The sequence below is a fragment of the Phacochoerus africanus genome, chromosome 3, assembly GCF_016906955.1.
Source record: "Phacochoerus africanus isolate WHEZ1 chromosome 3, ROS_Pafr_v1, whole genome shotgun sequence".
NCBI lineage: Eukaryota > Metazoa > Chordata > Mammalia > Artiodactyla > Suidae > Phacochoerus > Phacochoerus africanus.
Window position 1 is genome coordinate 80,124,138 of NC_062546.1, and position 15,930 is coordinate 80,140,067.

A 15,930-nucleotide genomic window follows, 5' to 3' on the forward strand; every position below is an offset into this window, starting at 1 on the left:
TAAGCCTTAAGGTGCCAAGAACCCCAGCGAACCAGTGACCTTTAAGTATTTGCAAAAAACACAACACCTACCACTTACAAAGCACTTTACCAGCCACATAATTCTTTCCCAGATAGGACCTCAGTGAGGGTCTGTGTACTAGTTTGTGCTCTACTGGTTGGCAAAATCCTGCTGCTTTACTGGGTCTATTATTTGGGGAAGAAAGGTCTAGGATAGAAGAGCTGCCTTTTTTATCCACTCTTGTGCCCTATCACTTTCATCTCCTGGAGTGCAGATGTAGGTGGCGTCTCCTTTTATAACGCCCTTTAGCTAGAACAGCAATGGCCCACTCAGAGAGACCGTTGAGGCACACTGACTAACTTTTCTCAGGCATGAGCAATATAAGCTTTGCTTCTCCAATGTGATAATCAGCAGTCACAACTTTTGGCAGTGACTCCCCAGACAGTCAGTAAATAGAACAAAAGAAAAAGCCATAATCCACGGCGATGAATAGCATTTCACTGTCTCAAGCTGAGCCACAAAAGCTCAAGAAAAATCAATGGAACAGAAAGACTTATTGGACCTGACCCCAGCTTTGAGGGGAATAAGGATAATTCTGCTATTCCCTTTTAGCCTTCAAGTACCTCATGGGAATGTCAAAATTAATCTCCAAGGGGCTGCTGCCATTATGTCTTTTACTAAAGAGTCTCCAAGTGAACTTCATTACTTCATAGACCATCCTTCCCAAAGAGCGAGGCCCAACTTCTGTCTCAGATGAGAAGACATAAGAAGCTGAAGAAACTGCAAAATGCTTTCTGTTCAAAGTGGCTTTTCTGTGATAGCTATGTGACAGCACAAAAATGACTGCTCAGGAGTTCCTGCTGTGGCTCAGTGGAAACAAACCTGACTAGTGTCCTTGAGCACTCAGGTTAAATCCCTGGCCTTGCTCAGTGAATTGAGGATCCAGCATTGCCACGAGCTAAGGTGTAGATCACAGACACAGCTCAGATCCTGCACCGCTGTGGCTGTGGCGTAGGCCAGCAGCTACAACTCCGATTTGACCCCTTACCTGGGAACCTCCATATGCCCTAAAAAAATTAATAAATAAAATTAAAAACCCCAAACAAACAAAAATGACTGCTCAGTTGCTAGGGTCCTAAGCAAAGAAAGACAAACTATGCAGGCTAACATGGCCCTGGAAAAAACCCCTAGCCAAGCCAAAATCCTATCAGTAAGGAGTGGAAAAGAAGATCGATGTGGGAGAAATAATGAATAAAATTGGAAAGGACACAAAGTGCCAGTTCATAAAAGAGGAAATAAAACTGATAAACAAAAATATGAGGAAATGTTCAACCCCACTGGCAACCAAATAAATAAAAATCAAAACAACAACACAGTGCTTCGTATTTATCAAACAAGCAAACATTTTTAAAGTAACAAGTTCAAGGACACAGTGAGCCAGGCATCACTAAACACCCCAGTCAGGCATAAATTGGCCAAACCCTTCCAAAGCCCTGGCAGATGCCCTGGAAGCTGTGATGCTCATCCCTTTGTCCACAGAGAGACCATTTCTAGATCTTTAACTTCAGAAAAACAATCTGAAAAAATATTTAAAATGTTTTGTGCACAAAGCTGAGTTTTGCATGTAGAATAATAAAAAAAAAACAACAGGAAATCATCTAAATGTCTGGTAGCAAGCTGAAGATTAAGGAAACTATGGTGAATCTACACAGTGGAATATTATCTAGCTTCTTCAGTGATATTTACAAAGCCTACTGGGAACTATTTATGAGGTGTGACATGAAAGAAACAGGTTTCATAGTGCTTCTACTGTGCATACTATCTGATTATAAATATTTTTTAAAGTCTATACATATAAAAAGATAAATAAAACTATTATTAGCAGTAGTTAAGTGATAGGCTTTTGATGGATTTTTAAAAATGTTTTCAGGAGTTCCCATCATGGCGCAGTGGTTAACGAATCCAACTAGGAACCATGAGGTTGTGGGTTCGGTCCCTGCCCTTGCTCAGTGGGTTAACAATCTGGCGTTGCCATGAGCTGTGGTCTAGGTTGCAGACGCTGCTCGGATCCCACGTTGCTATGGCTCTGGCGTGGGCCGGTGGCTGCAGCTCCGGTTAGAACCCTGGCCTGGGAACCTCCATGTGCCGCGGGAGCAGCCCAAGAAATAGCAAAAAAAAAGACAAAAAAAAAGATATTTTCATTTCTCTGTATTTTCCAAACTTACTATAATGAATAATGAAAAAAAAAAAACAGCTTATTTAAAAAGGTGTAGGGCAGGGAGGAAAGAAGTATATAAACTCTTCCCAGGCTAAAAACATTGCAAGATAGGAACACAGTCTTTGGGCTCAGGGGCCAAGTAGATGCTAAATAAATGACTGTTGAACTGAACTAGGCATTTGCAGTGTTAAATTAATTAAACAAGGAGGTCATTAGACTGAGGCTCTAATGCTCTTGCAGCCTATTAAGCTAACCAAAATCTAAGCCTTTAAATGCCTCAAGGTTATAAAATAAAAATGCTAAAGACAATCAGTTACAAACAGCAAGCTAGGCTTAAAGCTATAGCCAATCCAGTAATTCCCTTTCTTTGCTTCTATACCTCTTCTAGTAAGTCTTTCCCCTGGCTCTTGGGGAGCAAGGGTGGCCCTAACCACTTCTCATTTGGCGCTAATTTCAGTCAATTTTTGCTCAAACTCAAAAAAATTTAATATGTGTCAGTTGATCTTTAAACCGTTCAATAATTTTTTTTAATTAGACATTTTATTACCCTGAAGGTATTTAGAATAAAGTAACAGAATTTACTAGTAGCAGAAATCTTTTTTTTTTTTTTTTGCCTCGCAGGGCCACATCTGCAGCATATAGAAGTTCCAGGCTAGGGGTCAAATCGGAGCTACAGCTGCCAGCCTACACCACAGCCACAGCAGTGCAGGATCCAAGCTGTGTCTGTGACCTACACCACAGCCCACCACAACGCCAGATCCTTAACCTACTGAGAGAAGCCAGGGATCAAACCTGCAACCTCATGGTTCCTGGTCGGATTCGTTTCTGCTGTGCCACAGTGGGAACTCCCTAGTAGCAGAAATCTTAACATTATATTCCCAGTAGAGCCTTTGATAAAGTCCAGTATTTCTGAACTGGATGTCAAGATCTAAAGAAAGCATTCTAGAGAATTCCATAAGTACAAGAGAATGGTATTCAGGGCTGTGTGGCAGTAGCCACAGGCTGGACTGAGCTTGTGGTGAGTGAAGCTGTTTCAAATCAATATATAGATACGGCACCATCTTTACAAGGCTAGCCCATTAAGCCTCTAGTAGAGGTGATATGGATCTGGGGTCTCTCAAAAGACTTCTCCCAGAGAGGTCAAGTCTTTCAAAATCCACAGGAAAATAAACATACAAGAAAACCTAAAGGAAATCTCTGAAAAGCTAGGCATTCATATATGACGGCAACACTGTGGGGCCTGAAATGGAAACAATGTGTAAGTAGTCAACCCTAAATACTCCATTTTTGTATTGTATTAGAAAGGAAATGTCATGTTGTGGAAGAACTTCCTTCATTCTAATAAGTCCCCAAAATATAGCAGCACACAACAATGGTGGTTTACAAGATGCAACATAATACAAGGTTCTGAGGTAGGAAATGCCAGCAGAAAAAGACCAATGTTCACTTTTGTGGAGAGAGTACCACAAGTTGGTTACTTTTATTACTTGAGATGGACTGAGGAATCAAGTAGATGAGGGGACTAGAAAGGAAAATTAACATTTTCCTGTGGTTAAAATGAAATTAATATTTTAATCATCAATAATTTAATGTTTCATTATGTACTGAATATTTACTAAGAAATAAATCTTCCCAGGAGTTCCCACTGTGGCTCAGTGGTTAACGAATCTGACTAGGAACCATGAGGTTGCGGGTTCAATCCCTGGCCTTGCTCAGTGGGTTAAGGATCCAGCGTTGCCATGAGCTGTGGTGTAGGTCACAGATGAGGCTCGGATCCCACGTTGCCGTGGCTCTGGAGTAGGCCGGTGGCCACAGCTCCAATTCAACCCCTAGCCTGGGAAGCTCCATATGCCGCAGGTGCGGCCCTAGAAAAGACAAAAAAATAAAAAATACATGTTTTAATGATTAATACATTATCTGGTTTGATTTAGATTTTATTGTTTGTGGGTTTTGTTTTGTTTTTTTTTGTTTTGTTTTGTTTTGTTTTGTCTTTTCTAGAGCCGCTCCGGTGGCATATGGAGGTCCTCAGGTTAGGGGTCCAGTCGGAGCTGTAGCCGCTGGCCCACGCCAGAGCCACAACAACTCAGGATCCGAGCTGCACCTGTGACCTACACCACAGCTCACGGCAACGTCCTTAGACCCACTGAGCAAGGCCAGGGATAGAACCCGAAACCTCATGGTTCCTAGTTGGATTCGTTAACCACTGAGCCATGATGGGAACTCCTGATTTAGATTTTAAATCCACACAGGAAAGAAATCTCCATTGGCAGTTTTTTTAAGATGTAAGATTTACTTGGTTGAGCATTACAAGTCCAGTTAGGAATTACCAAGGAATTTTGGTCTTATACCTCACTGTCTGTTTTTTAGATGCATTTATGTAACTCTTTGGCTATAAATTAGACATTTGAAGAAGGGTATTAACTATTTGCCTTGTTTCATATAATTTTTTTCATATTATTTTGTTATATTTTATTTCTATTTCTATTAATCTCCGACACAGGTAAAAGAGTTTAAACCAAAGAGTAGCTTTATAGGCCTCTGCTGTGGGCTAAATTGTGCCCCTGAAAAATTCATATGTTAAAGCCTTAACTCCTAGTACCTCAGAATGTGACTATATTTGGGGACAGGGAATTTAAAGAGGTAATCAGGCTAAAATGAGGTCTCTAGAGTGGGCTCTAATCCAATGTGACTTTTGTCCTTATAAAAAGAGGAAATTTTAAAAAAAAAAAGGAAATTAGTAAACAGATGTGCACACAGGGAAGATCATGTAAAGACACAGAGCGATGGCCATTTACAAGCCAAGAAGAGAGACCACAGGAGAAATCAGCCCTGCTAACACCTTGTTTTCAAACCTCCAGCCCCCAGTACTGTAAGAAAAGAAATTTTTGTCATTTAAGTCATCCAGTCCATAGTGCAGTGTTATGGCAGTCCTACCAAACTAATATGGCCTCTATCTAAAATACTATTATATTATGCTTTGTTCTTGTCTCTCATTTATTTATTTGTTCATTCATTCATTTATTTAGTCTTTCTTTAGGGCCACACCTGCAGCACATGGAAGTTCCCAGGTTAGGTGTCAAATGGGAAATACGGCTGTCTGCCTACGCCACACCCACAGCAACGCGGGATCTGAGCCTCATATTCGACGTACACCACAGCTCACAGCAATGCCAGATCCTTAACCCACTAAGCAAAGTCAGGGAATGAATTTACATCCTCATGGGTACTTGTGGGATTCGTTATTGCTGAGCCTCGACGGGAACTCCTTGCCTCTTCTATTTAATGTGAACTCTCCCCAAAAGATTGGATATACATCCAATCATTGAACAAATATTTATTGAGCACCTCTTATGTGTCAAGTGCTGGGATAAGACAGTAACAAAGTCCCAGGTCTCAATGGCCTCACGAACTAGTAATAAAGGAATTATTCTCCTGGAATTATTCTTCATTTCAGAAAAAGGCCTTATTAATTGAGCTACTAAAAATCTTCAGAATGAACCAGGAAAGGAAAACTGAAAAATCAAAAAAAAATACAATCCTAGCATTTTAATTGCATATCATTATACTATTAGAAGCTGCACCAGTTTTTCGGGAAGCAAATGCTGAGACAGAGTTAGGAGTTTGAAAGGTTTGCTGGAGGGTAAAGCCCTGAAAAAAGGGGGATTTTGGAAAAGAAAGCTTTTAGATTATGATGTTGGGGAGAAAGCAGGATTGGGAAGAGAGAGCCTCAGACAGTATTGCAGATTCAGTAAGATCATGGCCAACACAACGTGGAGCTCCAGAGGAAGGAGTGCCTATTGGAGAAGTCCTACATTGGGCAGAAACAGCCAAGCCCTGGTATTCCAACCATGCTAACCACTGGCTGGGGGCCGCCTGCGAAGCCTCTGTTAGAAAGCTGGGGTGGAGGCCTGAAGGCACCCACAGCTAGAGACTCTCAGCTAAGTGGACTCAAGGCAAATTTTTTCTTAGAGGAAGTTGTGAACAGAAACTTCATGACTTTTGCAGCCTTCAAAGAGTAAAACAGAAACCTTCTTTTCTAGAGAAATTTTGAAAGTCCATACAAAAAATTTCTTTACCTTTGAAACATAGGAATGTGTTTTAGCAAGTGCTTTAATAGCCAAAATTTAGGTCTTTGAGGATATGCATTTTTAACACTTGATATAACTAACTTGCTGAATATTTATACAATGGAAAGAACATTTAAATTTTAAATTTTTGTTAAAGTGCAATATGCCCCTATAAGCAAAAGCAGGTTTGGGGGAGGGGAGTGTACTTTTGAATGCAACATTAGGATTTGGACTCAAATATTTCGAGTTATAAATTTCATTCATTCATTCATTCATTCATTCCAGGTGCTATGCAAGGTGTTGAATACAGCAAAACATACAGTCCCTGCTCATATGGAACTGAGAGTAAAAGAACTAAACATTTAAAAAATAACCAGGGTGATAAGTGCATATATACGAACTGAGCTTAGTGCTCTGAAAGAAAACAAGGACTCTGACCTAAACTGAATTAGTTCAAGGCAGGGACAAAATCCCTAAAAAGTGTTCACTGTGCTAGCATCTGAAGGATGAATGTGTTTGGAGAAAGGAAGGGGTACAGGAAACATCAGCCTGAAGAGCATGAGCAAAGGCCCGGGGACAGAAAGAAGTCAGCGAAACTAAGACTGACTATGTGGCCAGATCTCTAAGGGGAGGGGGAGAAGTGGTATCAGATGAGGCTAGGGACTCAAGGCAGGGTTAGACTAGTCAAATCTCATAAGGCACCTCATTTTGATCTCTGCCTAAAAGTAATGGCAAGTATTTTAAAGCAAGGATGGGTAACATGATCAAGTTTATAGGTTTTGTGGGTTTTTTTTTTTTTTGGGGCCGTGCCCACAGCATATGGGAGTTCCCAGGCCACTGCAGTGACGCCAGATCCTTAACCCGCTGCACCACACAATGACTCTATATGTTTCAAAATGAAAACTCTGACTCTAGTGTGGAAAAAAAATTAAAATGGGCCTGAGTAGATTCGAGAAGACCACTTAATCAGAAAATAGGTGGTCCAGGTGAGGGATGAGGGTCCCAGTCACTGATCACCACTTCTTTAATCTCTACAATGTGAGTTTCAAAGCAGGCCCACTTGGGAAGACACCGTGGAGGAGGAGACACTACACTGTTCATCATTAAAATGAAAAGATCATGAGGGTTCCAAAATAAACACATAAATTGACTTATTTCTTCTAGGTTTACTCACCCAAGTTTTAGTTTTTCACCCAGTATGTCCAAAATAGAAAAGGGTCCTCTAAAACTAGATCTGCGTACAATCCACTTTCTCCAAACTGTCACACCATCCTGTCTCCTCAGCTTTTATTTGTGCAACCCAGATGCCACCAGTGGCACTTCCCTCTCTTTTGTCCCTGTGTCCAATCTGTTGCTTAGCAACCTGGGCAGGACAGAATTACACCCAGATCTCCTGAGTCCTTTGTGCCCCCTCCAAGGACATGGCCACACTGGGGTCTCTGTCCAGAAGAACCATGGTTTCTAGGAACAAAGACAATGGAACGCTGTTTTCTCAATGTACTGCACGAGTGTGGTCATTAGGTTTAAATCTCTTTTCTTCTATGAAAGTTTCTTTTACTACTCTGATTGCCGTCTCCCCACAATCTTAAATCCAATGGTCCATACTATGCAATTTACTTCTGAATCACTGTGTTGTTCTTCCATTGACTGCAATTTCCTGATCAGCAAAATGAGAGATTTAGACAAGATTTGTAAAAAAAATTTAAAAATAAAAATAAATAAAAATCTTCAAACAAAATTTTATGTGGACACCCAGCATGTAAGATATAAAATTATAATTGTTCTGACTAAACAAGGAAGTCGTAGACCAGGAAAAACTTCCCTATGCCTCCCACATTCTAGCCACCTCTGAAGCCCCTTACTTGAAGGGTATAAGAAGCTTAATTAGAAAGGCAATTTTTTCTTTTTAAATTAAAGGCTTTAAATGCCTCTAAGGTCTCTTCTACTTCTAAAATTCTATGGTCTGTCATTTGCTAAATGTCATTTGGTCTTTTCCTTTCCTCTTGATTTTCACAGCAACAGGCCTTCTTCACCTTCTGCCTGGAATATTGAAGATTGGTTAAATAGTGTCCCCCTAAATCTTATGTTTGCCTGAAACCTTGGTTGTGAACAAATTCAGAAACAGGGTCTTTGTAGATGTACTCAGTGAAGAGGAGTCCTATTGGAGTAAGGTATGCCACAAATCCAATGTGACTGTGGTCCTTCTAAGAAGAGAAGAGGCACAGAGGAGGAAGAAGCACACAGGGAGAGGGCCATGGGGCAATAGTGGCAGGACTGGAGTGATGCTGCCACAAGCCCAAGAACTCCAGGGGTTGCTGGCGACCACCAGAAGCTAGAGGAGCCAAGGAGGAATCCTCCCCTAAAGATCTGGCCCTGCTGACATCTTGGTTTCAGACTTCTGACCTCCCTAACTGTGAAAGAATGAATTTCTATTGTTTTAAGGCTCCCAGTTGCTGGCAATTCGTTACAGCAGCCCTAGGAAACAAATATAGCCAGTTTCTCTCCAACTAAAACCCCTTTATATATTTCTTCCAGGTAAATCTTTTTTAACCTCTACTCTCATCATATTCCTCTCCTATTTATTTCATTTGAGTATTAGATTTATTGAGCAACTACTGTGTGAAAATGACCATGATAATCCTGAGGGTATGGAGGTGAACAACACCACCATGGCCCCTGCCACCACAGAGCTTCGAATCTGGTGGGGAACAAACAGAGCCTCCATCTACTGTATAATACAAATTGTGATGTACTATGCATGAAAGGAATAGATTGTTATAAAGGACAATTGGAGAGCTGGGGAAGAGAGGGTTAAGCTGATGCCTGCAGGATGACTAGGCACCAACCTGACCAAGAATGAAGGAAATAACTTTCCTAGTAGAGGCAACACATGACCGAGAGGCTTAGAGTGGGGAAGAGCTCGGCATGTTTAAGGAACTGAAATGGAAAGGGGGCCACTGTGGCTGAAGACTGGTAAGCAAGGAGAAAGTGACACAGGATGAGGCTGGGGAAGAAAATAGGGTCAAGTTCAGGACTTAGAACTTTATCTTAATGAAAAGAAGGCACCTGAGTTCCCCTTGTGGCTCAGCGGAAACAAATCCGACTAGGAACCATAAGGTTGCGGGTTCAATCCCTGGCCTTGCTCAGTGGGTTAAGGATCCGGCATTGCCGTGAGCTGTGGAGTAGGTTGCAGATGCGGCTCAGATTTGAAATTGCTGTGGCTGTGGTGTAGGCCAGCAGCTGTAGCTCTGATTTGACCCCTAGCCTGGGAACCTCCATATGCCGCAGATGCAGCCCTAAAAAAAAAAAAAAAAAAAAAAAAAAGAAAGCACCAAGAGTTTTCAAATAGGAATAGGACATGATGCATTTAAGTTGATAAAGCTGTCTCTGGCCATAGTCAGGAGAGCATTGTATGGGGTCAAAACCAAAATGAGGTGATCAGTTAGGAGGTAGTGTAGTAGCTGTACACGAATTTGGGTTATGGATGAATTTGAGATATATTTTTTCAGTTCAACAGGACTTACTGATAAAGTGGATCTGAAGAAGAAGGATGTGTTATCAACAGATTTCTGACTTGAGAAATTAGGTGGATAAACATACCATTTAGTGAGATGGGGACGACTAGATGGATGAGTTAGGGGTACAGTTAAAGCTGCTATACAAAGTGGTCCCAAAGCACAGAGACCCACAGAATATGGAAAGATTTCTCTTTCACATAAGCTGTAGATAAAGTCCAAGGCTGGTAGGACAGCCTTGCCATTCCAACTGCAAGGTTTCTATCTTTGGATCTAAGTTAGTTGTTCTGACTTCAGCCCTCACAATCACATCTCAGCCATATCATTTGGGGGCCACCAGCTGGAAGTGGCACACATCACTTCTGTTGACCTCTCATTAGTCAGAACTAGCCACATGACCACACCTAACTGAAATGGAGGCTATGAAATGCAGCCTTTGGCTGAATAGCTATACACAAAGCAAAAATTAGAAAGTTCTTTTATTAAAGGAAGAAAATATAAAGGCTGTTGGTGGATCACTGAGGGGTGGAAAGTATTAAACAGGAATGATAAATGTGTAAGTGGAAGCTTCCTTTGGGAAACCTAAGTGGAAAATGTCAAGAAGGTCGATAGGAATATGGTTCTGAGGAGCTCAGAGGGTAATATGAGGCCAGATATATATATTTGAAAGTTATCTCCATGCAGACAGTATTTAAAGTTATGAATATATATTAAATCGAGTACAGTATCTAGAGAAGAGGGCCAAGGACTGAGCCCTGGGGGCCTCCAACACTTAGAGGTTGGATAAAGGAGGACAGGCTTGTGAAGGAGACTGAGAAGACCAGTAAGGTAGGAGAAAGGCCCAAAAGTATGTGATCTTGTGGGCGCTAAGAGCAGAGAGTACTTCCAGAATGATGGAACATGCAAATGAGAATCTTAGAAATAAAGATATAGACACTGATAATGTATCTCTACTACATTTTCTACTTTCTACTTTTCTTCAGAGTATTTAGAATCTACTTTTAGCCTATATATTCAAATGTATTTCTACTTCCCGTCCTAAAATCATGTCTGTCTCCTCAGAGGCCCCAAACATATCATCTGGTTCCTACCTTTGACCATATTCTTCTTTCTTTCTTCAACCTGAATTGATATTTCCTCCTATTCTCTAGTTACCCAAGTTATCCTCATTCTTCAAGTTTCCCCATTCATGAAGCCATCTTTGACTCAGAGCCAAAACTAATTGAACACTAAACTGTTTTCTCATTACACTTCATATGCTATTTTTTCTGACTATTCAGGGTGGAGACCATATTTATTTATTCCATACCCCAAACAAGTTAATAGGATTAGCCAAGTACACAAGCTGATGGAAACTCAGTACTTATTGATTAAGGCACAAATATAACCGTGGATGCAGAACTGGGAATAGATTCTTAGCATTCTAGATGTGGAAGAACCTATGGGATTATATGATTCAAATCTACAATTTACATGAAAAAAATCTAAAGTCAAAGAAACAGGAAAATTTTTGTCTCTGTATGTAAAAAAGAATCCAAATTAATGGTCAATCACCTTCCTCATCAATAAGCATCACCGAAACACTATGCCTTCACTAATTGCACTTTTCACCAACCATCAACTTAAGTTCCTTCTATAGTTCCCCATAAAGAATCTATTAAGCACCTGGTAAGTGTCAGGCTCTGTGATTATCAGCAAGATGAAGTTTTGCCCTTGGGGGCTCTATAGACAACAGAAGCTAGAGACTGTATCAATTTCTCCCTTCCTAATTTCCAGCTATGTGCTAGTTTCCCAAGGAACACTGAAGCATCTGTGCAAGCATAAAAAAAAGCCCTATCTTGACTGATTCATGGGTGAAAACAACAAGCCCACCTGCAGGAGCTGACTTTTACCTGCCTCACTATAACCCTCCATTCATAAGCTGTAAGTTGTACCAAATTTAGTAGAAACTATATTGAGTAATATATATACTTAACATTCAAAGGTATTGAGTTCTTCTCTAATTCAAATAACCTTGTATCAATCTTACCAAGATGTGTCCATCATTCATTTGATGACATAAATGTTTCTGGTACAACAGAGACATTCTCAACCAGTGTTTAACCATCTCAGTATTTGTTTTCAGCACTGTGGAAGGAGTACTGCAGAGAAGGTACAGCTCAGAAATGAGAGAAAACTTATTAAGCACTGGAAATATGCCCAAAAATGGTCAAGGAATACTTTCAGGGAAATCTTTATGTACATTTTAAGAAGCTATTAAAAAAACTGTGTAGTGCCATTTTATGCAGACCCAGCAGTGCAGTTTGCAGAAAATAGATATGGGGCTAACAGAGTGGTAACTCTGAAGCCAGCATCACCCTGACACCTGGGCTCCTGGAACCTTTGCCCTTTTTAGGGCCTCCCTGGCAAGGAGTCCATGGGACCAAAAGGAAATGCTCAGCAGAGTCTGTGTCTCAGGTGCCCTAGACCATGCTCTTGGCACCCAGGACTGTGTAAATCCATGTCCTAATTGTCTAAGTCACCCTCCTCAGAGCAGAACATATCACAATATACACATCACATTCTTAGGCTCAAGAAACAGCTTTTGGCAGGGTAGGGTATGGAACTTGGATATGCCAGCTGCATGTCCACAGATCCAAAGGAGGAGAAGCCCTTGAAGTGTAGGATGGAGCTGGGAATGGAAAGAAAGGGTGGCTCAAAGCCTCTCTTTGCATTTTGCTCAGGCCCCCAGAGGTCAGAGCTTCTGCCAGCTCAAACCCTTGTAAAAGGACCTGCATTACCAAAACTCCTCATGCTCTGCCCTGTGTGACTCTACATGACGGATTCCCTGAGGTGTTGCTCCAGTAATGACAGCTATGCAGGGTCTGCTGAAAAAAGGGCTTCCTGAGATGCACCTGTTTGTTACCTCATCATTTGTGGGAGCGGAAAGAAGACCAGCTGGCATGGAAGCACGTGGATGTGGGTTTTAGTTAAGGGCTCAAAGTCACACCTTGATCTTCACATCCACTCTGCCCTGCCCATCAAGCACAAATCCAACAAACTGGAATGGATCTTTGTGTGGTAGAATGTTGTTTATATGTTTAATTGTTTCCCTAGAAATTTTTTAAATTCAAAGTTTAGATTTAAATTAGATATTTAAACCCTTGCTTTCAAAATGAATATAAATTGTGGCCAAGATGCTTATTCTGCTATACTTGGGGGTAGCCTGAGGTCTTTAGCCCTTAAAGGAATTGTTCCAGAAAAAAAATTATGCTTAGTACATGTATATTTAATATTACTGTTATCTAAAATGGCCATCCCTTTTTTTCTTTGTTCTTCCCCCATCCTTCTCTCTCATTTCTTTTCCTCTACTGACTCCATACAAGTGGCTAGAGTACACATGCTAATGAGTTGCCCAGGCACTTGAGGACTTTAATCCCAAATCATAAAGACCCTAAGAAGGACCTCAGCTGCCATCCATAAATTTTTATTTAAAAATAAGATAAAAGGGAAATTAATTCAACACAGAGCCAGTACAGTGAGGGGAAAAAAATTGTGTCAATTCAAAATACTTATGTGTGTCCCTACCCTTCCCAAGCTCATAACTTTTGCACATGCTTAATAGGTCATGTCATAGTTAATGCTTCTCCCTTCTAGGAACAGCTTCATAAACCCCCCTGAAATCTAGCATGGCAGATGATTGGGGAATCGAAACAGAGAGGCAACTCCTTACTTTCTCTAATTGGAACGGCTAATTCGGCCATAACAGCAGTTCCATCCAGATGCTCAGATTGGTTCAAAGTATGGAAATCTGTAGCGAGGGGATTTACTCAGGATGCTGAACAAAGAAAGCCATCATTATCTGTGGTCAGAAAAAAGTATTCTAATTAGTGTTAATATCCTCCTGCTGAGATCCTGTCATCCACATTTTGATCCCTGTCCTTGGGCTTTCCAGGACCTGATGGCCTGGCTGCATGCAAGCAAGGGTCAGGGCACTGATATGGGCAGATGGGAAGCAGAGGCTGGGTGCGCTGTCCAGAGCAGAAGAGTCAGCTTAAAAATCCCACCCATATTGACTTTCTGGAATGAGATCTTTATAAAAATTTGCTCAGCAAGTGTCAGTCTAATGCACTCAATTTGCAAACTCATAATAACAGGTAGTAACTGAATAAAGGAATGAGAATAATTTATGAAACGTTGTCTTTAAACATTTGAATTATCACTGAGGCCCATCTGGAAATCAATCTAAAATACTTGGATGATGTCCATTGAGGTCTGAGATTTCTCAACAATAAATTTAGCCTCTAGGGGAGATTAGGGACATGTCAGTGCTTAATAAACCCCTTCTGACGATGTCAGTGACAGGAAGAGTGTGCAGGTGGGCCATCCTCTGGATTCCTTTCTTTTCACTCACATCTTGAAGGCAGTGCCCTGATGGGCTGATTTAAAAGCCAAATAAATGGCCCAGAAGACACACTAAGGAAAAGAATTCTGATGTGCTCAGCCCCATGTGGAAAACAGGAATGAAAAGAAATATCCTAGCAAACCCAAACCATTAATATCCAAGGGAGAATTTTAAAAATTGAGAGATTTAACTGACCTAGTTGAAACTCTCCATATGAGGTTTTCTCAGTACCAGGCACTCTGCCAGCCACATATCTTATGTCGCATATGACATGTGTGGTTCACAGTCAGAGCCAGGACTGAAGACAAGCCATGATGGCAATTAACTGCCACAGGTAATCCCAGCAGCGAAAAGGCAGTTTCTCTGACTTTATACCCACTCCCTGCCCCCTGCCACCACCCCACTTCTTTTCCCTCCTCCTAAAGTGAAAATGACTATAATCTATGACAATGCTGAAAGTGGTCTGAAATATCTAATGATGGGATTCAGCACATACTACCCTAAACCATAGCACTTTGGCATATTAAATATTTTAAATGGAAGGACTTTTAAAATCAGAGGAGCAAGGTCATTCTAATCTCCACCTCCCCTTCTCCCCTGAAACAGGTCATAAAACCTTCTTGTGAGATGTGCCCTTCTATACCCAGAAGGAGTATCCTTATCTCCAAAGACAAATGGTCACCAAGAAGAATACAAACAAACAGGCTAAGCTTTCTCCAGTTTACTACACTTACTTACCTAATACTTTTTTTTTTTTTTTTTTGCTTTTTAGGGCCACACTTGTGGTATGTAGAAGTTACCAGGCTAGGGGTCGAATCAGAGCTGCAGCTGCCAGCCTATACCACAGCTATAGCAACACCAGATCCAAGCCGCATCCGTGACCCACGCCCAGCTCACAGCAACACCAGATCCTTAACCCACTGAGCAAGAACAGGGATCAAACCTGCATCCTCATGGTTACTACTTGGGTTTGATACCACTGAACTACAATGGGAACTCCCAACTTACCTCATACTTTTTGATCTATCATGTTCCTCCACAACTGTCCACTCTTCATCAAATCTAACATAAAATACTCAGGTTTAATTATTTCTTTGGGTCTTCATTTCCTTATGAAGTCTCCTGCGTCATGTAAAACATATTAAATAAATCTGTATGCTTTTCTCCTGTTAATATGTCTTTATCAGTTTAGTTTTCAGAACCCCTCCCCCAGGGATCTTCAGAGAGTAGAAGAAAATTTTTTCTCCCCTGCACTACACTAGAAAGTAATCCATTCATTGACTTCTCTTTTTTTTTCAACCCCAGAAGTGGAAGATGACAGATTTAAACTGCACAAAATCTTTCTGTGAAAATCAAGGTTCATCTCTCTATTTCAGCTGATGTTTAGATGCTGGAGTCCCCAGCCATAAAGGCAAAAGGAAACATACCATGTGTTTGGTCATTTTACAGTAAGATTCTGGGAGTTCTCATTGTGGCTCAGAAACCACAAGCCACACAGTTTGAGGACACAAGTTCAATCCCTGGCCTTCCTCAGTGGGTTAAGGAGCCTGCACTGCTGTGGCTGAGATGTAGGCCAGCAGCTGCAGCTCCATCTCGACCCCTAGCCTTAGGAACTTCCATATGCCACACATGCAGCCCTAAAAAGCAAAAGCAGAAGAAAACAAAATAAAACAATATGATTCCAACCTGAGTCCAAATCTTCTCATTTACTATATAATAAACTCTCAATTATACATTTTTTCCCTT